The 27522-nt window shown below is 40.1% G+C and overlaps 2 protein-coding genes across 2 annotated transcripts in view; one reads left to right on the top strand and one right to left on the bottom strand.

Moving 5' to 3' along the window:
* The window catches only part of RSPH14 (radial spoke head 14 homolog), a 71218-nt gene that overhangs the window by 3669 nt on the left and 40027 nt on the right, over nucleotides 1-27522 (bottom strand). The gene's annotated exons all lie outside the window — the stretch shown is intronic.
* Nucleotides 12276-27522, top strand: part of GNAZ (G protein subunit alpha z) — a 49994-nt gene continuing 34747 nt past the window's right edge. Inside the window, exon 1 of the mRNA XM_059863564.1 lies at nucleotides 12276-12714. The gene's annotated coding sequence lies outside the window, so the exon portion shown is untranslated. The remainder of the gene's footprint in view (nucleotides 12715-27522) is intronic.

Genomic DNA, 27522 nt, shown 5'->3' with positions numbered 1-27522 from the left:
ATTCTCCAGCTTGTCTTGTTGCTAAGACTGATTCTTTGGTTGCTATGAGAAATGTGGCTCCTTTCAAAGTGATTCATATGTGGTTAGATAAGGAAGTTTTGTGGATAAGAGTCATCAAGGTATTTTCAAATCTTCACAGCAGAGACAAGTGGGAAAGACATTTTAATGACCCTTGGTAGTGCATAAGAGAAATCCCTCACCTTGATAATTGGGTGCAAACCAGGATTCTAACCTAGAGGTTATTCTGTTGTACATATTTCCGAGGCTTTGCTAAAACTTCTTTTGGTACTGACTTATTAGGATCCACGTTACACAGCAAGGAAATGCCTTGGGGTGATATTACAGCTTTACTACCTGTGCTACATTTGGAGGTCAGTTTCTGTGAGAATTCAAATAAATAAGGAAAACCAATTCCAAGACAATTCACACTGAAGGCTAACAGCATTTTACAAACAAGGATTTCTCCTTGTGCCAGAAAGGCAAAGCAGGAAAGGAAAGTGAAATAATGTTCTTTGAAGCTGTGGCTCTGTGTGTCACTACACAGGGGAGTTGCTGCTTTCACTGTGAAAAAAACCCAACCAACCCTATATTGTTCCCTGGAGGAACAAAAGAAATTTGTCAAAGAGTAACTCCAGCCCATTTACACTGTTCCTGCAGAAGGATGTGATAAAGGACACCTGCACTACTGCTCTGCAAAGGGCTCTGTTGGAGGGTCCCTTGGGAAGGAGGCCCAGCTTGTCCATGACCAGCATCAACCCTCTTGACAAGGATTGCTGGGGTTTGGATGGTACATTGTAGGTGTAGAAAGGTTTTGGCAGGTTAGACAGCAGCAGGAACAAGTCTGGGAATTCTCCATGCCTCATGGAATGCCAGGCAGTAGGGAACCCACCAGTGAACTGCTCCCAAGGAAGCAAACTAAAGCAGTTCAATCATATCCAGAATTCCTTTAGCCACACTTCCCAACAGACTTTTGAAATGGCCTGTGAAATACAAGATTTTTAAAATGATTTAAAATGATTTTTAAAATTTTTAAGCTCCTCCCGAAGATTTTCATGAAAACAAACTGTGCATGGAATTGGGATCCCCAGATTGCTCACAGTCACCACCACAGTCACAGGCACTTCTAAATTCTGGGTGGAAATCAGTACAGAATGTCACTTTGGGAGGTACAGTTTCAGAGGAAGAGCAATAAATCAGATGTGACAGCCTGAGGCTCACACTGCCTGTCACAAGCACCTGTGTGTAGCTTTAACTCACATGGGTCCCAGTGTTCCTTGGGGCAGTCCATAAGCAAACCCTTTTTGCACAGTGCAGACACACTCTGGTTTGAGCCCAGAGAAACCTGCTTGATTTAACTTAACTTTCCATCTGTCTGTAACAACTGCTTCTGTAGCATTCCCTCTGCCTCCCTCGTGCTGGGAGATGTACTTGGCTCTTGCCTGGCTTTTGTCCTTGCTTTCAAACACTAACTAGCCAGTTTTTAACCCATCGTGTTCAGTTTTATTTTCACTTTGCTGCAATTCCCTCTTTTTCAGGACTTCCTTGCTAAGTTTCTCAATTCTCTTGATCACTTCATCATCATGCAGCCAGGAAGTATAAACAGCATTCATGTTTCACTTCTTTCTGTCTGGGTGTTTCAATTATCTTTAATGTATTCCACCAATACATTCATGCAGCCAGGGCTGCTTTCACTTGCTTTTGGCTTTATTCCTTCCAGTCAATGTTTATTGACTTTCTTTGCCTCAGTCATCCTTCATTCATTGCACTTCATGTCTTCTTTTGCTGCTGGCCTTTACTGTGGCACTGCAGTCCTGGGTGTGAAACCCCACAAAGCCACTTTGGGTCTGTGTCCATCAGCTGCTGAGATACTGTGCAATGCTGTCTAGAACAGCTCTGATTTTGTACAGCCATTAACCAGTATTTATTCTGGGGCTACTGGTGCTCGTTTTGTCTGCACACTTGGGATGTTCTAATGCTTTTTTAAAATTGATTTTGTTTTTCCAGGCTGGGTCTCTCTACCAGGAGCTTTCTTGTCTACTGTTTTTGTCAAGCTGTCTGAGCTCAAATGCTGTCGTGCTATGAGAGGGAACTTCCCAGATATAAATATAGAAATCAAGATGAATTGTTTGACCTTGTCAAAAGTCTCAGTGTGGTGAAGAGAAAGAGGGTGGAGAGGAAAGGCCATCAACAACAACAAAAAGAGACTACCTAACACTGAGACTGAAATTTCCACGTGGAAATTAGTCATGATTTTCCCAGGGGACCACAGGTTGAAAGGTCTAAGGAGGGAAAAGGGAGGAGGCAAAATCAGTGGCAAGTTGTCTGGGAGTCACTTGTAAATGAGAGAGGTCTCAGATCCTTGGATCTTAGTGGGTGAGCAATAGGAGAGGAAGGTAAGCTGGAGTTTTGAGTAGTCCTGTACTGAAAAATACAGTGGCATCCTCAGGATATTGACTTTTTCATTAAAATACTGCCCTTTCAAAAGGGATTTGTCTATTGCAGAGAGTGTTCTAGATACCCTGGGCTCAGTGAAGTAGTTGGGAAAAATGTTTTCAAAATGCAAATAGTTGCATTTGCAGCTGCATAGTTAACGTCACTATTGATCTGTTTTTCTGAGAACTTGTAATCTTCCCTTGGGCTGCTTTTTATCTCAGCACTCATCTCTTCCTTCTCATAACTGTCTGGCCACTCTCATCCTCCCTTTCCTGATGTTTTTTCAAATAGGCCCAAAGAGGAGTTGCCATTTATTCTGTTCTCTGAGTATGGCTGCAGGGCATGTAAACAAGTTAAATTCAGTAGAAGATGAAGGAGTTATTTACAGTCCATAAGAATGGTGTTTTGTTTTTGTTTTCAATTACATAAATCAAATCACATTGCAAATCCTTTTCCTTGAAAATGTTGGTTTTCAACTCAAAATGGTCTGGTCTGAAGCATGTGCCTCATGCATGGTCACAAAGTGATAATTGGTGTAATGGAACACAGAAAAATAATATGGAAACAAAGATTCTCTGGAATATGAATCTCTGTTGGCACCTTTGATGTGCCTCTGCAATGGTCACACAAGTGCTCAGTAAAGGCTTTTGTGCTTAGGAAGGGGCACACAGGAAAAGCAAAGCAGAGCTATGGGAAGGGAATCTGCTGCCTGGCACCACAGCCAGCTGGCACAGCCCTGGGGGAGCTCACTGACTGAGGAGCCAAGGGATCCTGCCTAAACTCCCAGAGCAGCAGCTCTCTCACTTGCCCTGCAATAGTTTATCAGCATTTCAGAGGGAAGAAAGGGTTTCTTACCCTTGTGAGTGCCACCATTTATCATGGACAGTGGCTAACAGTGCTGGGTGATGCTTCCTTGGTGCCAAGAGTGACACTTTGAGTGACAAGCTGAGCACAGGGGATGCTGCCCCTGCACACCTTCCTTAATGACTCCTTGTTCACTACTGTTTAAATGGAAAAAATATAATTTATTCTGGGAAAATCTCTGAGTCACCTGTCACAAGAGCACAGTTTATGAACCTTGTAGTAGCTTATCTAATGCTAAGGTTCAGCATTTTGATTCTCAGTGCTCCCAGCAATAAGGCTGTGTCAGGGAGCAGACTGACTATAGTACTAGGAATACCATAAAACTGGGCTGAGCTTTCTGGTGAGTTTGGAGCAGGAGGCAGACCACATCCAATGAACTACAGCTTCACCAAGATTCCTACCTGAAGAGGATAATTCTCTTGACCTCCTTGAAAATCAGAATATTTTGCTCTTCTTTGCAAGAATAGTTCTCTGTCTCTCCATGACAATTTAACAGGAACAAACAGCAGAGTCCCAAAGGATGGCTGTGCCTAGAGACAGAGGCCATCTCTCATCTGAAGGGACTGGGGGGTGGGAAGTCTCTGTTTACATGAACTGAAGAACTACTGGGATATTAAGAGAACTGAGGAAAACACTGCAGAGATTGGATCAGACTGGAAATAGTAAACAATTCTGTATCAAACCATTTCAAATGGAAGCATTGGCTGGAGGCATTTATCTTATGAGAGCCCTAGGGATTCACCAGGTACAAAATCACAACCTCAACAGTAGTGTCTGCCAGATCTTCATTAAAAATACAAGAGCTTTATAAAACTTTATAAGCTTTATAAAAGCATTATGTGATCTGCTTTTGAAGCCAATGAGAATTTTTCCAATACTGAGGATTTTAGGATGCTATCTGAATAAAAGATATGACAGAAATTAAGGTTATAAAAATATTAAAAAGTCAGAAGTCCCCTGCAGGAGCACATTATGTGGCTGCCTCTGGGGATGATTTAAAAACCCAAAATGTTTCCAGCATTAACAAGGAACAGGAAAGATTGGTCTGATAAACAAGAGGTTCCTAAGCCTCAGTAAAGAATGAGATTCCTGCATATCTTGTTTTTGTTTTTAGAAACTTTGTTTTGAGTGTGTGCAATTGTAATATCAAAGCACCGCTGAAAAAAATTAACATAGAAACTACATCTGATATATCTGCATTAGCTTCTCTGGTATCATTTAGAAATCCAAGAAACAGGTTACTTAAAAAAAATTGTCATTTTGATAGGAACTAAGACTGCCTGTGACCACCTGCTTGAAAGGACTGAGTTTAATTATTTAAATAATTCATTGCCAATGAAAAGAGGAATAATATCTAAATAATTAAAAAATTTTAGTCTACAGAATGTATTCTATCATATCTCTAAAAACTCTGAGAATGAATTAGATAGAATAGACTTGTGTTTCACATAGTAATTATCCAAAATGAGAAATAAACCCTGGGTTCTGTTTTTGTACAAGAACCAGCTACAGTCCAAGATCAATACCTGACCAAGACCAGCCCCCTCATTCTGACTGAGGGCAGTGTCAGATCCTTCAGTGGGAAATCCCCCAAAACAAAGATGGAAATAATGAAATGTGTTCTCTGTTGTGACAGTGCATAACCCAGCAACCCTGGATTGCTGCTCATTCATGTGCAATCTGAAGGCAGTGTCCACAGTGAAAGCAACTTTTCCTTCTTTTACTGAAACTATATTGACTTGTTATCATATACAAGAAAGCAAACAATCAAAATGAAGGTGAAATTATTTTTTGCCTAGCTCCAGTTGTTGATAGTCTGCCTGTAAGCTGAGGAGAAGCTGTACTATCTTTTGCAGGGGTTTTATTTAGCCCTTTGGAATTCCAGGTGCTTGCACCTCCCTCTAAAGTAAATTTCTCTAAGTTTTCTGAATTTGTAACTTCATCTATAGACACCCTCACAGTCATCCTATGTACCCAAACTGTGAATGTACACACACACAGCATGCATGTCACTGATCTTCCATGCAGACTGATCACACAAATTGGGACATTGCTTGGATTTTATTTCCCTGACAAAATATTTTTATAATTTTCGAAAAATAATAAAAATCAAAGAAAAAAATTGCAAAAATTCACCCAGAGGGTTGGAGGTTTTTTCCTTGCTCTTTTAGATGAAGAAGGAAATGTCACCCTGAAATTTATTAATTTCCTCTACAGGGAAGACTTTGCCAAAGTACATGGAGGAAGGAAAACAATCTGACATGTGCACTACTCTTGCCAAAGTCCTCAGATCAATAAGTGCAGAGAAAATTAAAGCCTCAAGATAACTGCTCCCAAAAAGCTGAGCCTCAGCCACTGAGGCTATCCCATTTCAGATTTTCCAAGTCAGAATTTGTCCTTGTTTTCTGCTGGTCAGTGATGGACACATGTAGTTCTAAGATGAATTAAGAGGGAGCAGTGCAGCCTTTGACCATAAAAGCCTCTTGAATTTCACCTTCCACAAGTACCCACTGGGTCATACAGCGTTCACAGGAGGCAGTGGATTTACTGTGCCTGACAGAAAACATTCTGAAGAGAACCTGGGCTGGCACATCCACTAACACTGACTTAAATCTTGGACTTTGTACTTTATACCAAGCACGTACATCAAGTGTTTCTAGTTCCTGTAGCAAGTTTCAGTCACAGAAAAATTAATGCTGTAAGGTGAACATGACATTATCAGTTTGACAAACATTCATATGGTTATTACTTCCATTGTGGCAATTTTTAGAGATTCCTGTGGAGAAAGGTCTGCCTTGTCACAGGGGTTTGTAAAGATGTGTGAGAGCTCATTTCCTCCAGAGATTATTGTCTGGCTGGCCTGGGGAGGAGGGAGGCAAACATTTGTTTCAGGCAAGTCAGTTGAACAGCTGAGAAACAACTCAGAGCCATTTTACACTAACGAAGAGATATTTTAAGTCCAGCTGTCTTACAAGCTCCTAATGTGAGAGCAATGCAGAATTGCAAGTTTTCAGAACTTCTGCTGAGAAAATAGGTTGAAAGAAAAATAAATCTTTCCTCTTTTGGGGCAGAGTGCCAAATAATCAAAGTAAAATGAATGAAGTTCTAAAAGAAGTTTTCTCAACTATCTTAAATTTCTATACCTGGAAGTTATACCTCTGCAACTGGAATTCTGCATTACAAAATGGCATTACACAGCCAAGTGACCCTTAGAACATCTTGGTTATCTTTAAGGTTCACCTTCTGTAACCAGTGAATTAACCCCACACATGCTCAGGCATTAAAGAACATGTTTTTCAGTTTTGTTCCTTAGGAGAAATATGTCCTTAAGGTGGTGAAAGTATTCTCTGAACTTCCCTAGTACAATTCAATGGCAATCCATCAGAAACAGAGGTATATGAATGAGAATGTTTCCTACAGAGATTTGATTATACTACTGCCAAACATTAAAAATGAGAGGCTTAAAGCAACCAAATATCTAAAATTAATAATGTGTCAGATTCTGAAGAATTTTGTCCTGAAAATTAACATAAACTTGCTTTGAAGATATGAATCATTGCACAGACTGAAAACTGAACAGACTGAAAGACTGCAAATAGTGGTCGAAGAAAACAGGAAGAAATTAATGGGAACATGAATTCAGTCTCACTGTGGAAGCATTTCTTTTTTACATTTTCTCCGTTGTTAGAAGAGGAGGAGATATGTGTTATGTGTTATATGATATGTTATTTCAAAAATTACCTGAGAGAAATTTCAAAGAAGAAGGAATTGGAGAAATTGTAGTGCTGACAAATCCACTGCTTCTGTTTGCTGGTCAGGCCTGCTGGCAAAGCTGCAACAAGACAAATTTATCCTACAGTTCACACTGCTTCCACTGATGCCAAGTGAGCACAACTGACTGGTGAGAACTGATAGAACCTCTGAAAAGAAGAATACAGTACTACAGGTGGGTGAAGTCCTTTTCTGCTTCAGAAATTGGCAATTTTGTTTGAAATGAGAGCAGAAGAAACACATCTTGATTGGAACCACAGGCCCAGATGGCTGCACAACATGAGTGGAGCTGGGTGGAACAGCAGATTGAGCCTCCCCTCTCCACTCAGACTGCTACTTGCAGATTTCATGTTGTCCATGGGAAGCCATGTTCTTCAGGCAAACTGCTTCCTGTACTCAATGAGAATTGCATTCTGTTCAGACTGAGGCTCTACCATAGTGCTTTCCAGTGTCTTTTAGCCTATATTTTATTTCAAGCAGTGAAAAATTCAAAAACCCTAATTGAATACAAGCCTGCCAAGATGTGGGCGGCTTTGAGGATGATTTGTTTTTTGAAGTACCTCCCCAGTAAATGTTGGGCACAACAGCAAAATGAAGCTGTTACTTAACCTGAACTAAAATATTAGGTCTAGCTTCTGTAAACATGCCAGATTAAGCACAGACCCTCCAACAGTACTACTTATGTGCTTATCTATTAGAACATTATACAGAGGATTCAAAACACTGTTAAACAGAAACAGAGAACACACTTTGTGTCGAGTTTGTACTTTCTATAAGTGGGCTGGTACATGGATGGGAAACTCTCAGAGTTTATGTAGATGCAAAACCACCTGTGGGCCTCATTTTGAATAAGTGGACAATTGTCTAAACCAATTACTTAGTCCTGACTGCAATATTACAAATTTTTTAAGAACTGGACTGGCATTTGAAGTCCCCAGAGTAAAGCTACCTGGATGTTCCCAGCTCTTCTTCCATAGCTTCCCAGAATTACCTTTGTGTCCTTAAAAAAAATTGTTCCCATTTTTATTTTTATAACTACCAAATAATTTCTGTGTATCAGACACAAGGAGGTTATGGAACACATAAATAACAGTGTCTGATGAAATTGTAGTTATATCTTGTGGTTCTTACATGCAGTGGAATTATCATGCTTAAAGGACACAAGAAAATGTGAAGTCCAATTAGAACACTTTTTCTAAGTATCTATTCAATGATATATAATCCTTCTGAGGGCCCAGTTTGGTACTTCTTCATCTGGTAAAAACATAAGTGGCAAAACTAAATATATTTGAAATCAATATATTTCTTTCTGTTTGTTTATTACAAAAAACTTTAAACCCCCACTAAACACCTACTGATGTCCTCAAGTGGGAGAGACCTAATTTCAAGCCACTCTTCAGTGAATATTTATTTACTCTTATGAAGTGCAAAACCCCCAACCAGGAAGATTGCAGGAGGGAAGAGGGGACCCCAAGAATAACCAACAACCTGTTGCTCAGACCACCTTAACAGAAGATCTGAAGCTGGTACAATTTGTTTTAAAAGCTTTGGTTTCAAAAAATTCCTGGCACTCTTTAATTGGATCTCCGGGTGTAATTCACAAAGATTTCTGTATTTTGATCTCAAGTGATTTTTTCTGTTCAACCTTCACAGATCCTTTGTTTATACTTTACTAAGTGATCCCCAATTTGGGTTAATGTTTGAGGGGTTTTGTTTTGGTTTTTCCCCCATTCCTTTGCCCGTAATAGTGAAAAATGAACACTTTAATTCACCTTTTTTTTTTTTTTTTTAATAACACAATAATGTAGTCTTGAAGGACAGGCTCTTCACAAAGAATTGTTCCTTTATCTTGTTTCACAGTGTCACTGTAGCTTTCTTCCCATGGAGACTCTGAAGGAATAGGAGTGCATGGATCCATCCCAAAGCTTAGGATAAGCAAGGACTGCTGTGGAAAGTTTCCTGCACAGGAAAGCCAAGGTATTTTCCAGGGCTCTGGGAGATCCAGCTGCTGGATTTAGTGTTTGTTTTTCTCAACTTGGCTTCAGTTGCAACTGCTGATGCAGCAGCTGAAACAATGAGCTGCACACACAGTAGGTACATGAGAGAACTGTGAAGGGAGGGATGTAAAGCACTCAACATTTGTAGGTGTTTTCTTTTTAAAGAAGTTCTTTTTTATTGATTGTGATGTTAGATGTAATGCATTGTCTGGGTTCACATTCTCAAATGGCTCTCATGATTTGCTCTCATAGGAAGAGTAAACTGCTGATATTAAGCAAAACCCTCAGTTACCTGAAGGGTGAGAGAAGATAAAAGGGTGAAATCCTGGTAGAAAGTGAATTTTCATCCTAAATGATGAGGCCAAATGAGGTCAGGCTGATACCACCTGATAGAAGGTGCATTCATGATTTTTTCCCCACCATCTCACAGTCACTGATGCAAAGCAACAATATATCAGATAGATATAAATATCAGATCCCAATCATCTGTACATGATGCTATTTTAAACTCTTCCACGTGAGAAAAATGGTTAAAAATAAAAATACAGCCCTTTTATTCTTCTTTAAATGTTCTGTTCAGTTCTTCATGCTGAGAGAATCACAGACCTGTCTATAAATATCTAACCCAGATCTACAATTGCTTGTTAAAAAGAGAGTGTTTGGTAGAAGATTGAATGAAATACAAAATGTCTTCTATTATATTTTTATTAGAGACCAGATGTGGCCTCTCAATTTGCCCTCTATCATTTGGAGATGTACACTCACCAAGAACATTGCATGTGTGCATATAAATATTTTCATGTTGTCATGGTACAATAAAGGGTAATTGATTAGAAAATCCCTATGGGATTTTCCACTTAAGAGCACATTTTTGGTTTAGCACTATTGTCTTCAAAATAAACATGTATGAATGTATCTATTTTGATTGATCCAGCAGAAAGCAGCAGTAAACAGGCAAGGCTTTGCCTTTTGGTTAATGAATAGCACAGGCAAGCTGAGTGAAATTGGTGTAGCCAGTGAGCCCAGGAGGTCGTGTCTCGGATGCTGCACCTCAGCAGTCAAACACTGCTCCCTCCAAACTCAAGCCTGCTCTGGTGGGGCAAAAATGGTGACCTCACTGACATAGAAGAGGAAATGGAAATACAGTCAGATTGCACAGGTCCCTAAACTTACTCTTTGTATTTCCACACAAAGGATTCACTTTCTATAGTTATTTCTGTGCATTCAGTCCATCTGTTTACAAAGCACAACATTCAGAGTCCTGGGCTAAGGACCTGGATTTCTGTGCTGTTTGACTTTGGCATTTAATCACCTGTCCAGGCTATTTGGAGACTTATTTCTCTTTAAATTCCTGTGGGAGCTTAGCTACATGTAATGCAATCAATACATGCTTAAAGGCCCTAATTGAGGATTTCTGGATGCAGGACAAGCAAAACTGAAGAAAACTTGGACATATCTGCTGAGGCATTTTTCAGACAAGTTGGTTTTTAACTCTGCCATCAATCAACAGCAAGCTTCCATACGATGGTGTTGAAATAATAGCTCCTAAACTTCTCAGACCTGTCCCGTTACTCAGGTACTGCATGTCTGTAACTCCTTCACTGCCAACATTTGATCTGTGCTCTGGTGCCTCCCTCAAAGCTGGAGGAAAGCAGGTGCTCTGTTCTAGCAGTGGAAAGTGCCTAAAGCTGCTCTCTCTGTAGACAGCATGTGAACGATGATCGTCCTAGCCAGGGTGATGGTGGTTGGTGCTTTATTTCTGCCACAGTTGGTTAGTGTGTGCAAGGTGCCTTTTCTCACATATCAGTACTATGCTAAAGATACATGTAATGTGACAGTTTCTATAGTAACTACTTGTTCTTTGTGGAATTGCAGATTAAACCTGTACACCTTGTTATTGTTCTTTTATCCTATTATCTAGACTACTCAGTTACCACAGATACTTTTTTTTATTCTAGTCCCTTGCCAACATAACTATATCAGGGATTTATGCATTTGCAAGTAAAGAGTATATATGAAAAACAAAACACTTAAAAGTTTTAAATTGCCCACTATCTGATCTTCTAAATGCACTGAGATGTTTGTGCATGTATGTTGAAAGCTACAATTTCAAAATAAGACTTCAGAAATATTTTTATTAAAGCAGGTCAAAATTATGATTTGAATATTCTTGTTTTGCTGGGAGAACAATGCAAGTCATGTGTATGACATTTATTTTCTAGCAAATTTTACTAGAACAAATTTGCCAGTCTAGATGTGCTGACAAACTCTTCTAATGTGAATGACACCTAATATTCCTTATTATAGGAAAATTTTCTCAATATGGTATACTGATTTTTACATGGAATGATTTCATTATTATAATTCATCAATGCTACAGCTCTGCTGATAATATCAGTACTGGAAGTGATATCATTTACAGGAATCAGATGCTTTCTGCTTTGTATTATGTGAGCCTTATTGTGGGAAAAAATGCCTGCATCCCGTCTGTGTGTGAGAGTCTCTGTTGCTATCTCCAGCAGAAGTGTATCAGTTACAAATCAAGCTTATAAAATTAGCAGTGTAGGGAGAAATCAGCTACTTGATCAGGACTGCAGATTCAACAACGTAACTAGTATTGTAGCCAAAAGGAAAAAGACACTAGGAAAAATGTAAAATATGAATTGGGCAAATCCATTAATGAGATAAAAAGAAAACGATACTCATCATTAATTTTAAAAAAGCTGTAGTAAATGACACAAACACAAATGTAAAAGGCAGAAGGGGAAAATCAGAAAAAAAAAAAAATACGCCCAGTACTGAGAGCAGCTGAGCGACGGTAGAAGCGGAAAGCAAACAGCAGATAAATTCCGTGTAACTAAAGAAACTGTTTTTTCTCCCTTTACCCTTGACCGTATCCTTCCAACATGTATGTGACTGGTTCTCCCTAACACACGCACTGGGAAATCGATGCTGGCACTCCCGGCGCTGCCAGAGCCGGGCACTGCCGCGCCGCAGCGAGCACGGACCCGCGGAGCGGCCCCGGGTGCGGATGCAGTTGTGCAGAGGCAGAGCCCGCGGCACGTCTGAACCCGCACATTATGTAACGCGCGAGTGCAGCGGAGCGTACGAGCCGGGAAGGAGCCACAAACCCCTCGCCAACACCCAGCTCCTCCTGCGCCGCGCCGGGGCGGGGGCTGCGGGGGCTGCGGGCCCGGCCGCCCCCCGGGCGGGAGCCGGAGCCGGAGCGGAGCCGGAGCCGGAGCGGAGCCGCCCCGCCCGCGGTACCCCCGCCGTTGGCGTGGAAACGGGCTGGCGGCTCCGGCTCCTCCTCCAGCGCCAGCCCCGCGCTCCCCCTGCCCGGCTCCCCGGCGAGAGCGCGGAGCACCTCCCTGTCTCCCGCGGGGGGCCGCCGGACAAGTGCTCCCACGGCCGCCTTTAGAACAGCCCGGGTTTTTACGGTTGTGTTTTCTAGGGAGAAGATGGGAAAGGGCAGGTTCCTGCTCCTGCTGGGGCTGCGGGGCTAGTCCCTGCAGTCGTGGTGTGTCTGCTCGGCAAATCACAGATGCTGATGTGAAGAAGGGCCAAAGCAGAGGAGAGGCGTCAGTGGATGCGAGCGTTTGTACTGATGGATTGAGGAGGTGGAGGCTGCCTGCCTGGTGCTGGAGAGGTGAGTGCAATATTCCGCATTTCCTTCTCTCTTAAATCAGTTCAGTGATGAACATTTCCAAAATAAAAAAAAAAGCACTTCTATAGCAAGAAGGAAAAGATGTCTTTATGAAACAATAAGCTATGCTTCTGCTGGATAAAAAATATGAGTGTCACTGTGAGATAGGAACATTTCGCTGTGTGTAGACAAAAAATAGTAAGGGGAGGCAGGCTGCTGATACAGTGAAAATGACCTTCTCAAGGGATACCGGCCTTCTATTAGCTACTGCTTCAGCTTGGGCCCTTCTTCTAAAAATTAAGTGGTCTCCCTTTCCTAGCCTGAATTGTAACCCATTAATAGCCAATACCTGAGCCTTAATAGGATTCGTTGTGTTCCCTTAATGATTCAGAAAGATAATCCATTCGATTCTGCCTGTTGGGAGAAGAACCTCCACGCTATGTAGCACCTCCTCCCAGGGAAATGCAGCCTGGATAACATTCTATCAGAAAAGACTCCTGCTGCCAAATTTCTGTAATAAGTCCTCCTGGTAGCAGTCTCATGTGCTCATTGGAAGGATGTGTGGCTCTGCAGAGCCTGGATGCGTTCCCTCTCTGTGTGTGCCCATGCATGTGAAGGAATGAGGAGGGCTCATATTAATCTGCACCTGTGGACGGCTCCCATCTGCACTTGTGATCTACAAGTTTTTTGGTATCTTTGCATTTGCATTTGCTTTTTGGGTGAGTGCTTCATACACAAACCCTCCAAGCCTTCAATGTTAGCTGAGAGAGCTGCAGACAAATAGATGTCAGTTTAATTTCTGCTCATAGAACTGATCTGATCTGCTTTTGGCTGTTTCACTGTAGAAGACGTTTAACGTGCATTCTTGCAGTGTTTATTCTGCAAGATACTGACCTATCTCAACATTTTCCTGAGAAGATTTGAGAAAAAATTACTAGATTTCCCTCCAGCATTTCTTTATATTTGTTTATATCCATTTTCTGATAGCCTCACACCCACAAATTGATTTTTATTTGGGCTCAGTATTTCGCGCCATTGTGGGTCACACCCTTCGGGTGGCCATCAACGTCTCATCTATAAAGGTTACAACAGCAGGTCAGGTGCTGTGAGTACCTACCTGTGGATCACAAAGGGGCAAAAAATGAGTGTGTATTTTGGACCTAGGGGAAATTTTGTCTGACTTTATGGATATAGACGTTGGAAGTCCGAGCTGATGCCTTAGGTGCTGTTATAGGCAGAAATCCTCACTTTTCTTCACCAGGCACAGATTTGACAGCTGAACAGACACAGCTCTGCAGAACAGAGAGTGTTTTGCCATTAACGTGGCTGTCTCCATCAAATCATTTGTTTGGAAGCTATCATGCAAAAGGCACAGATTAAGGACATTATCAGAGGAGAGGCCTATGTGTATAGAAGGATGAAGATCCAGTCTTCAAGAAGCCCGTGGCAGGTGTAATCAAAAGAAAACCTCTTAGTTATAAGGCATATTTAGGAGAAAAACTTATCTTTTGCTACCAAAGCACTTATTGCATTTTCAGAGAAGAAACCCCTTCTGTGTACATATGCATGCTTATAAGGAAGAAAAGCTGATTAATTCTGTGCAAGGCATGGAAATTTCACTCTGACAATGGACCTTACAGAGAGGAATAAACTCTGCATGCTACATAAAGAATGCTACACCTCTGGCTGAGATTATGTGCTTGTCACTCCACAGGCCACTGGTGAGAAGAGTTGAATAAGTCTTCTGCAGGTACTACCTTGAATTTTGTAAACCTCCAGAACAGTTTCATGTTTCAGTTGCAGACCTTGGTTTTGAATTTAGTGTTGATAATCTAAAAATAACCAGCCAGGTAGCTCTGAAGGGCTGAAGTGAAAGTGTTCTGGTTGTCTCAGTTCTGACTATGCACTGATGGAACAAGGTATGTTAAATTTTAAGAAGTGTAGATAGAAATTTGTTCCTTCTTAAGGAATCTACCTGCTAAGCAGTGGGGAAGGGGATAAGGATAACAGAAAATTCAGTAGGTAATAAAAGCTCAAATCCTTAAATGGTGAAGTCAGCTCTTCCTCTCCAGCTTAAGCAGATAAGGATTTTGACAGCAGCCTTGCTTGATACACAGGGGTGAGGCAATACAAGGGAATGATGCCTTTTTCTCTCTCCCCCTCCATGAATTAAAGAAAAATACTTTCAATTCCTTTGGGTTAAATCACAGTAATCCCACTTATTTCAGAAGAGATTCTTCAGATTTATGTAACTGAAAATGAGAGTTGAATCTGGCTATTTCTGCTAAAGTTTTGGCCCTGGAAGTTTTGTCATTTATTTCAGTTGGAGAGAGCCCAGCACACACAGTTTCACTGATCAGGTTCTCCCTTGCCTTTAGGAACAGCAACGTTGATCAGTTTTGTAGTTTGTTTCAGTGAGGTCACAGGCTCAATGACAAATTCAGTAAACTAATTCATAAATTCTCAGTTATTTGAATCATGTTTTTTTACTAAAAAAGTGGGAGTGTTATTCCCATGTTAAGGTTGACAGTACCCACTGTCAGCAGTAATAGTTTCTACACAAGCAATCAACTATTTTCTTTTTTTTTAAGAGAAAACTTATTCAAAGGCCCTTAAAAATCATAATCTTGGCCTATGTGCATAAAATCATGTTTATACTTACAGAGAAGAATTGTCCTATTTTTATTTAAAAAGAAGGCTAAATTTTGTTCTTTGTGATCTCCAAAGTATCCAGAATTAATCCACATCCATTACTAGTTACAACAGATTCCCTTCACTTACTTAAGAGGATAATATGATTTATATTTTGTATGTTATATTCAGAGTTCACATTTTTATTAAACTTTCTAGAATTCAAGAATGGTGATTAGGAAGTCCAAATATCAATTATTACATTGATGACAAAATAATCCCAAGAAAAACTATACTGTTCCAAAGCAACCAAAATTGATTATCTTTGCAAAGTTCCCTGGCAATTAAAGATATGTGGAATAGACAAGATGACAGAGAAGGGCTAAATACAGTTTGATTAATTCTGTTATTAAATCAGGAGTTGGTACATATTAGCAATTTAAGTTGTTTTAGCTTTCAAGTGGAATCAAGGACAGAATTTAACCCCTGACATGAAGGCTACAGAGAAAATACTCTTCTCTGAACTCTTGCATTTCCTTAACACTGAAGGGCACTGGTAGAGTTGGATGGAAGGAACAGATTGGTGATGGGGCCATTTCTTCCATCCCACCCAGACTTCAAACATTGGTTACTACTAAATACATTTAAACTCACAACTAACAAAACATTTGGCAAAAATTCAGAAGACAACAGTTCTATATGTTTGGGGTTTTTTTTACTTCTTCAGCTCAGAGCATTTTCTGTGGTTCAGCAGAAGCTCAACTCTCCTCAGAATCCCATTTTATTATTTAGTATTGGACACCCAGGCAATCATCAGGGAACACAATTTTACCCAAAAAATCCCATTTGCCTTTTGTTTTTTCTTTAAGCCCCTTATACCAGAGAGTTGTTTCTTCCCAGGATTCCTAAGCCATCACATCAAAAAGACAAATGTGATAACATTTCCACATGATTCTACATTGCAGAAATAACCTGTTGGATTACCAGTCAACACCTTGGCCAACAGAAAAACTTGAAGAGTCAAATCCAAAAATTCTAAGTATTTGTTTTGCTCACACACATCAAAAATAACGACTGGAAAGTAAATAATAATTTCATAGGAACTACAATTGGTTAATCTGTTATTTTTACAATGGATTTATGAAATAGTAATTGCCTGGACTTGGCAGTTGGAAGGAATTATACTCATCACTTTCAGATGTCCATAACAAGGACATGTACATACAGAGAAGTTGTTGAGGCTTCCTTTTTAGCTGGTGGATGAAAAAGAGAGATTTCTCCATTGGAGTTACCTAGACTAGTTTCTGACTACCATGTTAGTGTGAGATTGAGCTGACCTCTGGAAATGACAGCTCCCCTCCACTGCCTCTGAGGGAAGCACTGAGTGAGTAGCTCTGAGATAGCCACCTACATGCAGATGCTAAATCTGCACAGATGAATCCCACTCTTACTGTCTATAATGTAATGTTTAACCAAGATTTACTAGTTAATTACGAAGATATTTTCATGGTTCACCATAACTATTTTAAGTCATAATGCAGTTGCATTCCCTCCCTACCTGCCCTGTTTTCCTGATAGTGACTGGCCTGGCACGGGCTTCCTCCTGGAGTATCTCCACAACGGTTTGGTCATGGCACTGGAAAGGCTTCACTGGAAGAGCACAGCAATCCTAATCTTTTATCAGTTTTTCCTGGTGATCCAGGCAGTATTCTAGCACACATTCACAGTGTATTTCTACTGCTTTTCTGTGCCTGCTTTCTGTATTTTCAAACCTACCCAGACAATGTGGAATAAGCACCTTTATCTTCATAAACCGCACGAATGCAAATACAATTAGGCAGCATAGCAAGTGTTGATGTACAAATAGAGTTGACACAGTTGTGTTGTGGAAGGAAACAACACAGTGGAGCTGAATTGATTACAATTCAGTGTCATGGCACAGTAACAAAAGCCCAGCTGGGTGTTTAGCTCTGAGAGGGCTTGCTGTTCAGAGGGGGCATGCACCTGGTTATTATATTCCTTCCTTTAAAAGAGAAAAGTGTGTATGATTCAAAAGGATACTTACCTACCAGCTAAGGGAACATCTTTCTGAAAATAACACAATTTGAGCTATTAGGTTGGATTTTTCAAGTAGAGAGTTTTGTCTCTGAATATTACCAGCTCAAGTCATATAATACAAATACTGGAATGTGTTAACAAAATAACAAAATATGATTTCTTCTGGATGAATAATATCTATTTATACATGTTTATGCATTAGAGTTTGGGGTTTTTTTTGATGTCTTATGGGGAAAGAAAGACCAGGATACTGGCTGTTGCCCCTCTCTAGTGTTTATGTTATAGGAGAGGATTCAAAACCGTACTACAGGAAATATTTTCCGTATCCTTTAAAGCACTCAATTCAGCAAATTAATGCATGTGATGCTAACCAGATCCATTACAAACTACAATTTCCCAGAATTAACACCATTACATGGGAGCATCTCTCAGTACTGCCAGCAAGTTGATTGTCGCAACAGGCCTTGGCAAGAGGATTTTCTTTCAAGATGCCTTTCTGTGCCTGACCTTTTAAATTTGGCAGAGTTCAGGGTACCACAGCAGAAGCCATTTTGTGATGGGAAGACATTCATATATTCTTACCATGGCTAAGAATCTATTGAGCTCCATGTTATATTGCTCAGTAATGGTAGAACCTCACCTTAACCTGTCATTTCAGAGACATGTTTCTAACCTCTTTTTCAATCCATCTATGTCCATGAACAGATAAACTCACCTTAATTTGTAATTCAGTGACATTTATGTAGGTATTTAAAATTCTAAGGCTAGCCTACTCCAAATTTGAACAATTGTTCTATTATCATATTGTTTCTGTTCCCTGACTAGATGTGCAATAAGTCCTCTGATTGTTTCATGCTGTGAATGTTCCCAAAAGCAAATCTGAACTTTGCCTCATAGCTGTGATTACACAGGTGTGTCAAGTTTGCTTTTTGCATGTGTGCTCACAAAAAGCAACAGAATACTGAAGACTTTATGTAATTTTTTTTAAGTTACAGGAACAAATTTTTGGCTACTAGGTTGAAGGGATCAACAATTGTTTTAAATGTGGCAAGACTTGAGGCTGATGTGCAGTTCAGTACTATATCAGCACAATATTATTTGCTCTCACAGGTCAAGTCAATATACAATGGTCTAAACAAATTAAAGTATCAAGTAGCATCAGGAAGAGGTAGGAACCAGAAACTTTTAACACTGAAAACTACAATTCTCCCTTTTTCCTGAGAGGCCTCATTGCACCCTGCAGTCCTGAACGGTGCAAATTCTATATAACAGAAGTTAAAACATCTATAAAGTAATAACAGTAATAACCCACCATATAGACAAAGAGCTGAATTATTGGATCTCTTACAGTCCTGTTCTCTGTCAGCGCACGCGGGTTATAAACTAAAATTAAATGTTTACAGAGGATATTACTCTGGTCTGTGACAAGAAAAACCTCTCTCTTTGCTGTATCCATAGCATAGCAATTCTACCCTTTTCCCACTTCTGCAGTCAAGGAAACCAAGAACAGCCACCGATATTGTGGCCTCTTGGGATCATACCTGGAAACTGTTCTAATTCACACTGCAACTTAGGCAGCCCCAGCCTGGCTCTACAATGAAGGCTGGACCACGAAAATGCCTTTCTCCCTCAGATTAAGACTAGAAGTGTTTGAGTTTCTCTGTCTTTTTGATTACTTTATATTGCTTTTCTAGTTGTGTCTTCTGATACTGGAAGGCAATGAACCCCAAGTAAAAAGTGCCAGAATATTCCAATTCAGAAATCATTTAGGCAGAAAAGTTCTGGAAGAAATGAGTGATGCCCATTATAGTAAAGGCTCTGAAGGGGAGATTGGGCACACAGGCATATGGAACTCTGGGACTACCTTTAAATATTGTAGACTTGATTACCAAGTGATGGGAGAACTTCTCAATAAGCAGCACAATTACAGTCTCCAGGTATTTTCATTCAGTATCTTCTTTGTGGTGTTGGACACCTCCAATGACAGCAACCTGTAACTCATCAAAGCTTATCTATACAACTGTAGCTTTGCATTTTGGATACATTATGTTTTCATTATTAACCTGTCAAGGATTATTCACAGACCTCATTGAAAGTTTACATAAACAAGTCAATTCAAGAAAATAGTCAAGTGTTTGTTTTAAAGGAGACCAGATGGAATGCTGTCAATCCATGCAGCACTGTTCTTACTCAGCTGTGAGATATGGTGCACATGGAATTTCTGAGACATGGCGTGTATGATCTGTCTTTATCTTTGTTGCAAAGATTTATAGTTGATGGAGGCATGTTAACAGTACATCAATCTCATTGTTTACTTGGTGTCTGCATCTTATTATCAGAATCATCACTTACAGATTCCATAATTTCTAAGATGTAATTTAAAAGGATATGTTTTTTCAGAGTTAGCTGGTCACAAAATACATAGAAAATACTATTGTTCACTATAGTTTCTTAAGCTTCTATTTGGATTAGTCAGAGGCAAGTGGTGATCAACCACTTATACACAAAATAGAAGGTCAAGATTAAAAGATTTCAGAAAATAATACAGGTGTGCAAGAGGTCAAGGACTTGGCTCTTCCTTTTAACTTTTGCAAAATCCTTTAGAAATTTCACCCTTACCAATGAGCTCCCTCCTGCAGTCAACACAAAAAATGAGAAGGAACAGTTAAAATTATTTTTGTACAGAGCACTAGTTAAGAGTGGACATGAGAATCTGAAATACAAACCGAAATTGTACCTCATTCTTAAGAACTGAAAAAAAAAAGGGTTCTCAGAATAGCCAAGGAGACACAAACAGTATCATGATGACAATGTACTGACTTGTTCAGTGCCACTCCTGTGTCTAACAGAGCAAAACTACCTGGAGCTTTTACTGGAGGTTTCCCTATTGCCCCGACCCTTCAGCCAGCAGAGGTGATACAAACTGGGGCTCATTTCTCTTGAACTATTTGGCACAAAATATTCTTTGGGATGAGGAGACTGCCAGTAGGTGTGTGTCAGTGGCATTGCATCCTAATGGGATTGCTGCCAGCTGGAAGAGATTGAAACCAAATTGGAATGGCTAGAAGGTGGGTTTGGGCTGCAAGCTAAGCCAGCTGTGAGCTCTGTAGCTATTACCTGCCTTTGTGCCTTTGGCAGAGGGGGGAAGACACCTTATCGGGCATTTTCCTGGAGTTGAGAAATAAGGAATTTTATGTGCCTTGTTTTCTGGAATGCCTGTAGCTTTTTTGGGTAGATTGTGGGTTGTTCTCTTACTACTAAGATGCATCCTGAGGGAGAATTTTTAGCCTTGCTACAACAGAGATGCAAAAGTTGTTTGAAAGTCAGAGATGGCTTTAAAAGGCAGCATCCCTTTTCATAGTTAAAATACTGATTCCAAAAATCTCAATTTAAAAGTCTTGATGTATGCTGTAAATGAACCAAAACATAGCAAAAGCTGTGCTTTTAGGCACAGTTATCCTGGTGGTTATCAATCAAGGAACAGTGTGATACCTAAGCAGTGGTACCTGAGATCACTGCAGACCCCACACCTCACCCCAGTGCCCTGAGTGCCCTCAGAGATGTCCTTGTAGTCCTTTAATGAAGGTCTCAAGATGAATTATTGTTCTGCTGTGCATTATGGATGTTTTCCTCTCATCCTCTCCCCTTGATAAATCTGCTTTGTGAATTTAAAGGGGATTTGGAATCCCTACAGCTTTTGCACTGTTTTGACCCAATATGGCTTGCTGAGAAATTTGTGTCCAGCCCCTCTGCTGAAGGCTGGATGTGCTGTGGGTAACCTCCACCATATGTATAATTTCATGTCCCAGATCTGTGCCTGTTTCACAGAGCTGCTTCTACAATGATATCAACAATAGATTTTTAGTGAGCAAAAAGAAATAAAATGGTGAGTCATCAGCTTTTTTCCTGCATATCTCATCTGTGTGAAATGCAGAATGCTAACTAGAATAGTTAGGCATCAGCGATAAAATTCCAGCTTTATGTGCCATCTTAATAGTAGGCTAGAGTGTCACCAGAAGTATTTTTTTCCTGGTAATATGAGAAATGAATAACTAAGGATCCACTGCTGAATAATGAATAAACTAAAGGCTCGATTAGCACCTTTCAGCTTTCAGATAATTTTAGTGCTGCAGCTTCTTGAGTCAAGAAGAGATGTCACTGAGAGTAAAAGGAACAGAAAAGCAACTCCCTGAGATGCTGCTGTTAAAGCTGTGCTGTGAGGGTGCTGGTCTACATTTGGCTGGCCAGTGATGCTCCCTCATAAGCTGATAGGACAGCCTCATGCAGACAAAAACTGCAAAATTTGGGGGTATTACTATTAACAGTAACAATAGATCATGTGTGTAGTCTCATAAATTTACCCATCAGTTCTCAAAACATGATTCAAGAGCCTGCTTCAAACAAAAGGAATGAAATTACCAGGGCCCCAAAATGGTGAGCTGACCTCTATGTACCTTAAAGAGGAGGAGACAAGCCCAGTTAGGGTGTGATACAAAAAGGAAACTTTTCTGATCTCAACAAGGAACTTGAACAACAGGACAGAGATGGATTTGAAGGGCTAAAGGATATGTAAAAATATAGACATATTGGCTGCATGACTAAGAAATGTGCAGGACTACAGAGAATTAAAAAAAAAAAGGGGGGGGGGGAAGAAATATCTGAGTGATGAGAATGCCCTTACATGCAACACAACTTGAACAGGAGCAGTGATTACCCTCCTTCCCCTCTCTCTCTCCACATGTGTATAGACAGAAAAGTACTGGTAGTGTTAATGGAACACCAAAAATCATCAGTATGTGCAACAAAATTGGAAGCTACACCTTCTAATATTACTAGTAGTAGTACAGTTACCAATGAAAAATAAAACATCAAGAAAAATTACTGGATTTTGGTTTGTCCTTAATAACAAAATTAAATCCATCTATCATTCCTATGTTTCAGGTTTGGGAAAAAATAACAATTTACAAGCTTGCTTGAGGCTGAAAAATAACTTTGCCCAGCTAAATCTAAATCATGGTACTCCTGCATTAAAGGAAATACCCAGATTAAAAGTCCATCTTCCTCAAAAGATGGACTTACGTTTAGCAGTTTATTTTGTTACTTATCCATTTTAAGAGTAATTAATGGTAATGAATATACAATACCTAATGTTTTGTATTTGTTTTATAGACAAAAAATCTATTATTGGAATGATATGAAAGCCATTCACTATTTTGACAGAATCAGTATAGCCCTATGAATACGTGAAGTCATCCAGCCAAGTCTTGTCATAGCATGACTCAAAATGGATGTGGTCAAATCTGGCCTCTGCTCTTCTAAGACTGATGGAACTAGGAACAAACATAGAGAATACCTGCAGAAGCCAGCCTGGGAACATGTGCAGAGAGCAAGAAATTAATGTTGAAACACAATGATACTGATCATGCTTCAGCATTTCCTAGAAATACAGTCATGCTGAGATCATACAAAAGCAGGGAGCTGAAAATTAAACTATTTTTGTATCTATTCTTACAGAAGTTCTCACCGTAGATATTCTGATATATGAAGAGTATGAATCATGCACTGAATACTAAATTTTCATCAGTAAAACAGTCTCTATTGCTGGCACTTTGGTATCCTGCTTGCAGTGTTGTTAAATACATTGTTTTTATTTTCGTCCTGTTCAAAACCAAATACAGGCTCATTTCAAAACCTACTGAAGTCAACAAAACCATTACTTTTAATGGTAAGAGGATCACAGCCACAGCACTTTACAGGGTTTGGAATGTTTTTACTCTTATTTTCTCTTAATAAATACTGTCACTGTTTCAGATGAGGAAGAACTATGAATACCCTCACCCCAAAGTGTCACTTATCATAGGGTGCCAATTCACCATAATTACTTAAGTTCCTCCAACTCACTTTACATTCTCATTTAGTGCCACATAGAAATATTTTTCATCTCAGTAGAAAAAGCAAGGTTGAATAAGACAAAAGACCTAACATTATCTAAGGAGCTTAAACTCTTCAGAGCACAAGTGGTGAAAAACACACAGAGACTATTGCTAGAGATGTTTGCACTGCACCTTTAGCTTCACTTTTTGGATAAATCAGGCCTTCATCCTCTTCAAATCTGCAATCTGCATCTCTATCCATGACCAACTTGCTTATTAAAAGACTTTAAAAGTCTGATGAAAGGAATTTAACCACCAGTGTCCTCTAATATTCATTGTATGTTCAACATAAGCTGCTTAGAATCAGCCGGGAGTTAGGAGCCAGCAGGGAGTGACTGGGATCCCTGTGCCGTGTGCTGGTGGGTGTGTAACTGCAGCAACTGCAGCTGGGCTGGGAGGAGGGTGTGATCACCCCTCCAGAGGGAGGGAATCGAAAGGAGAGACTGAAGAGAAATCCTCATAGCTGCTAAACCTCAAAAATATGTTAGGTTCTTTCTGGCAGCAGCAATTAGTCGGTGGTGGGGTTTTGTGTTGGTGTTTTGTTTTGGTTTTGTTCAGGGGGAGTTGTCAGTGAAGGAAAAATGGAAGCTAAAGAAGTTGATGCATCAGATACCAAGGTCTTTTTGCTTTACTTTGAGTGAAAAAGAACTTAGTTTCTATAGGTCTCTACAGAGCTTTATCTAGCTGGCAAAATGATGGCTTGGCTTTTGAAACCAGGAGCATATTGGCCATTGTACAATGTTGTATTTAAATGTTTCTGGTTGCAGAGTAATTTTCTGTGAAGTAACATACCTGTGTTCTGGATTTGGCACAAAGCAATTTCATATCAAAACCAGAACACGGGTAACTTCCTTCCTATTCATCTTATAAAAAAGGTCCTTTGAATTAGAGAGTGGCTCCAACAACAGCTCAGCTGTCTGAGATGTACCTGCTGAAGCTCTTGCAGGCAGCAGGAGTGTACGACTGTCAAAGCTTCTGAATTTCAAAAGAGAAGCAGAATGAGACCAGGCGTAGGCAGCAGCTGTAATCTGTGCTTGGTAGCATCCAAGTCCTCTCCCATGAGTCACACTGCTGAGAACATCGTGGATTCTCTTTAGCCTCTTGGGATTTATTTTTTTGGCCCTGGACTGCAGTCTAATACTTCTTCCACTTCTCATCTCCCCTCTGCAGATAAAATAATGTTTAATTTGAGTTGTTAAGAAGAAACCTAGAAAATCCACAGTTCTGATGTAGATACCTTCTGACATAGTTCATTATGGTTAATTTTCCGTGTGGCCTAGGGGTGGAAAATACTCTCTACCCTACCTACCCAATTAATCCCTGATGATAGCCCTGCATTTTGTGTTGATATTGACACTCTCTTCCTTTCTTTTTCTTATTATATTAGGAACAGCATTTTAATCCATGATTCTGCCTTGTTGTGAGGTTAATAACCTGACAAAAGTGCTGAAGTTTTCCTGTCCTTTGCTAAATTCCCTTTTCCTTGTCCTTCCCATCATGAGAACAATTGGCTTTATTCTTCCACTGTACTGCTTTCCTCTCTGCCATTTGGACCAGCCACTCGATGTTTTCTCTGCACCTTGTTGCTCTTTCCTCTCATGCTTTCATTGAGCTGCTGCCTCTGAACTCCCTTACGATTCATGTGAATCTTCTATAATCCTTTTTTGACTTTTTCTCATGTTGAGAACTTACTGCTCCTTCATACTCATTCAACCTATGTCTGTTTTTCTGTTTTTTCATTCACTGAGGTTCTTTTGATTTGTTCTCTGTGAAACATTACTCATTCTCTGTTGCTTAGTTTCCAGCTTTAACTATCACATTGCCAGTCCTCCCCTGCTTTCCCCCAGCCTTTCCATGAATTCAGTGTTTATTACTTCTACTGAAATGGTTCCTGTATTTTGCTCTTCTCATTCCAAAACCTTTTGTTCTGCCTTTCCCTGTAAGTCTGTTCTTGCCAACTTTCCAGTCCTGATCCACTCCCAATAATGTCCTTTCTCTAGCAAAACCATTCTGATGGAAGTCTGATGATCTAGGCAATTTCTTCCACCGTGAACACCATGGATTTATTCTCCCCCTTTTTTTTTTCTCCTAGTGTAATTAAATTCCATATGTGCAGACCCATCTTTACAGTTTCTGAGTCAATCCTTTCCCTTTTTTTTTTCCTGTGTGCAGATTTTTGCTGATCTTATGCAGTATGATATAGTAAGATGTGCCCATCTGCTCTTCTTGCCTCATCTTTCCTTCCTCTATTGCATTCTCTTCCTTCTTTTTTTATGGATACAGGATTTCTTGCTTCCTGTGAATATACCATTCAATTTAACCTAGAAATCTTAGCTAGCTTCAGTGACTATTCTCTCATTCCTTGCCTTAATCTTTGCCTTTCCTCCAGTTCTTTCCCTTAAAACAACAGAACAGTTGTGATAAATTTCTCTCTCCAAGATGCTTTCTTGTGCATCATCACAGATAAAACTCATCTGTTGTTTCCAGGATTCCCATTTGCTGGAGCATCTTCTCCTTGCCTCTTGCTTGGCCTTGAGCTTCAATCTTTGAATCTTCCCTGGCTGCTTTTCTCTATTGCATTAAACAAACCTCCTGCCTTCAGGACACTGTTATCTGTACCCAGACTCTCATGTTCTCTCTGCAGAGATTCCCATAGCTCCTGCCTGTCACTGGAACAGCTGAAGCAAGCATGGTTGTGCTTTATTATGTCACTTTTAAGGCACAGGAAGAAAAATTTCCTTTGACAAGGCTATACTGTTCTCCTGTTACAAATCCCTCTTAAAATTTCTTTTGCTGAAACTATCAAAATTCCCTTATCTTTCATAAGGTAATGTGTGCAATAAGGTTGTATGAGTGATAGAAAATTTGCCATTACAGTCATGAAAAAATCTAATGTTTACTAGTGCTTTTTTTTTTTTAATGTAATAAAATAATCTCCTTAGCCCTGTAAGATTCATGAAACAGCAACCCTGTGATAGTGAGTCTTAGCTCTTGAATCTCCCACATAAGGCTTATGGGTCCCACTAATGAAGACATAACCTCCACTGTGCTGTCATCACCCAAGTGCTTACAAAACACCGAGTGGCCACTGCATTTTGTTTGCTGCTTTATTGCACACTTTTAAATGGGTCTGATGTTTGCACGTCCCTACAGCAGATGCTGTGTGTGTTGTTTCTTCTCACCCTTGTCTAGCAGCCAGGATTTCCTGCACACCCACTGCTAGACCCACTGTAATATTCTTGTTCTGGTGGTGCTTTTTGATGCCAGTCTAAAGGTCACCTCGAAGTGGCTGCTGTGGCAGAGTCTGGTTTAGTCAAACTGCTGTGAAGCACAGCGAGTCCCTGTGCAGCCACTGCCACTGCTCTGGGCTTTGGCCATGCAGCTCAGAACAGAGCTGTGCTGTGTCTGCCTCTAGCCAAGAGTCAGTCAGTCTCATGTCTGCTTGTGCTGGAGCTTCTCACTGTCTCACCATAGTTTGTGGATGTTGCTAAAACAGATCATAATTTAAATAACTACTGAGTATTTTAGGTATTAATGCTTCACAGGACTTATGTTTCCAACTTCCTCTACCTAAGTGGGGTGTGCCCAGTTAAAAGAAAAAGAACCCACAGATTTTTGTTGAATGCTTGGTTTATAAGAAATACTATGTTTTCACTATAAGTTCTTAGGTTCCCCTAAATCTTGGATGAAGCCTGTATGCTAAATTTTGGCTGAGTGATAGACTCAGTTGGTGGATATCCCTGGCCAGCATAATTTGTATTGTGGTACTGCTAAAGTTAGTTGAAAATTTTCCAAACAATTGACAAAGATGTTTAAGCTAATGAATATAATATCTCACTGCAGTAAATCTGTTCTATCCCATGTCAGGCACACCTGATTATACACTGATAGGTCTATGCCTACACAGTAATTTTCTTTGGGTTCTCCATTATCTCCTGGAAAAACTTCCTTCTACCATGTGTCACAGAATGGTATCCATAGGTGGCAATTCCATTAGTTGAGCTCAGATTTTATGCCACAAATCTGAGTATTTCTATAAAATCACAGTGGGAATCAGCAGATGAGAACCTAATGGACCTACCAACTGTTCTTCCTGCAAGGGTGCTGAGAGCAGCTGGGGCTGGTAACAGTCAGTGCTGGTGACACTAAGGAACTCATGGTATGGCACCAGTTCTGATCAGTGCCCTTC

This window comes from Haemorhous mexicanus, chromosome 19 (genome assembly GCF_027477595.1).
Source record: "Haemorhous mexicanus isolate bHaeMex1 chromosome 19, bHaeMex1.pri, whole genome shotgun sequence".
Lineage (NCBI taxonomy): Eukaryota > Metazoa > Chordata > Aves > Passeriformes > Fringillidae > Haemorhous > Haemorhous mexicanus.
This window is presented reverse-complemented; position numbering and strand designations above follow the sequence as displayed.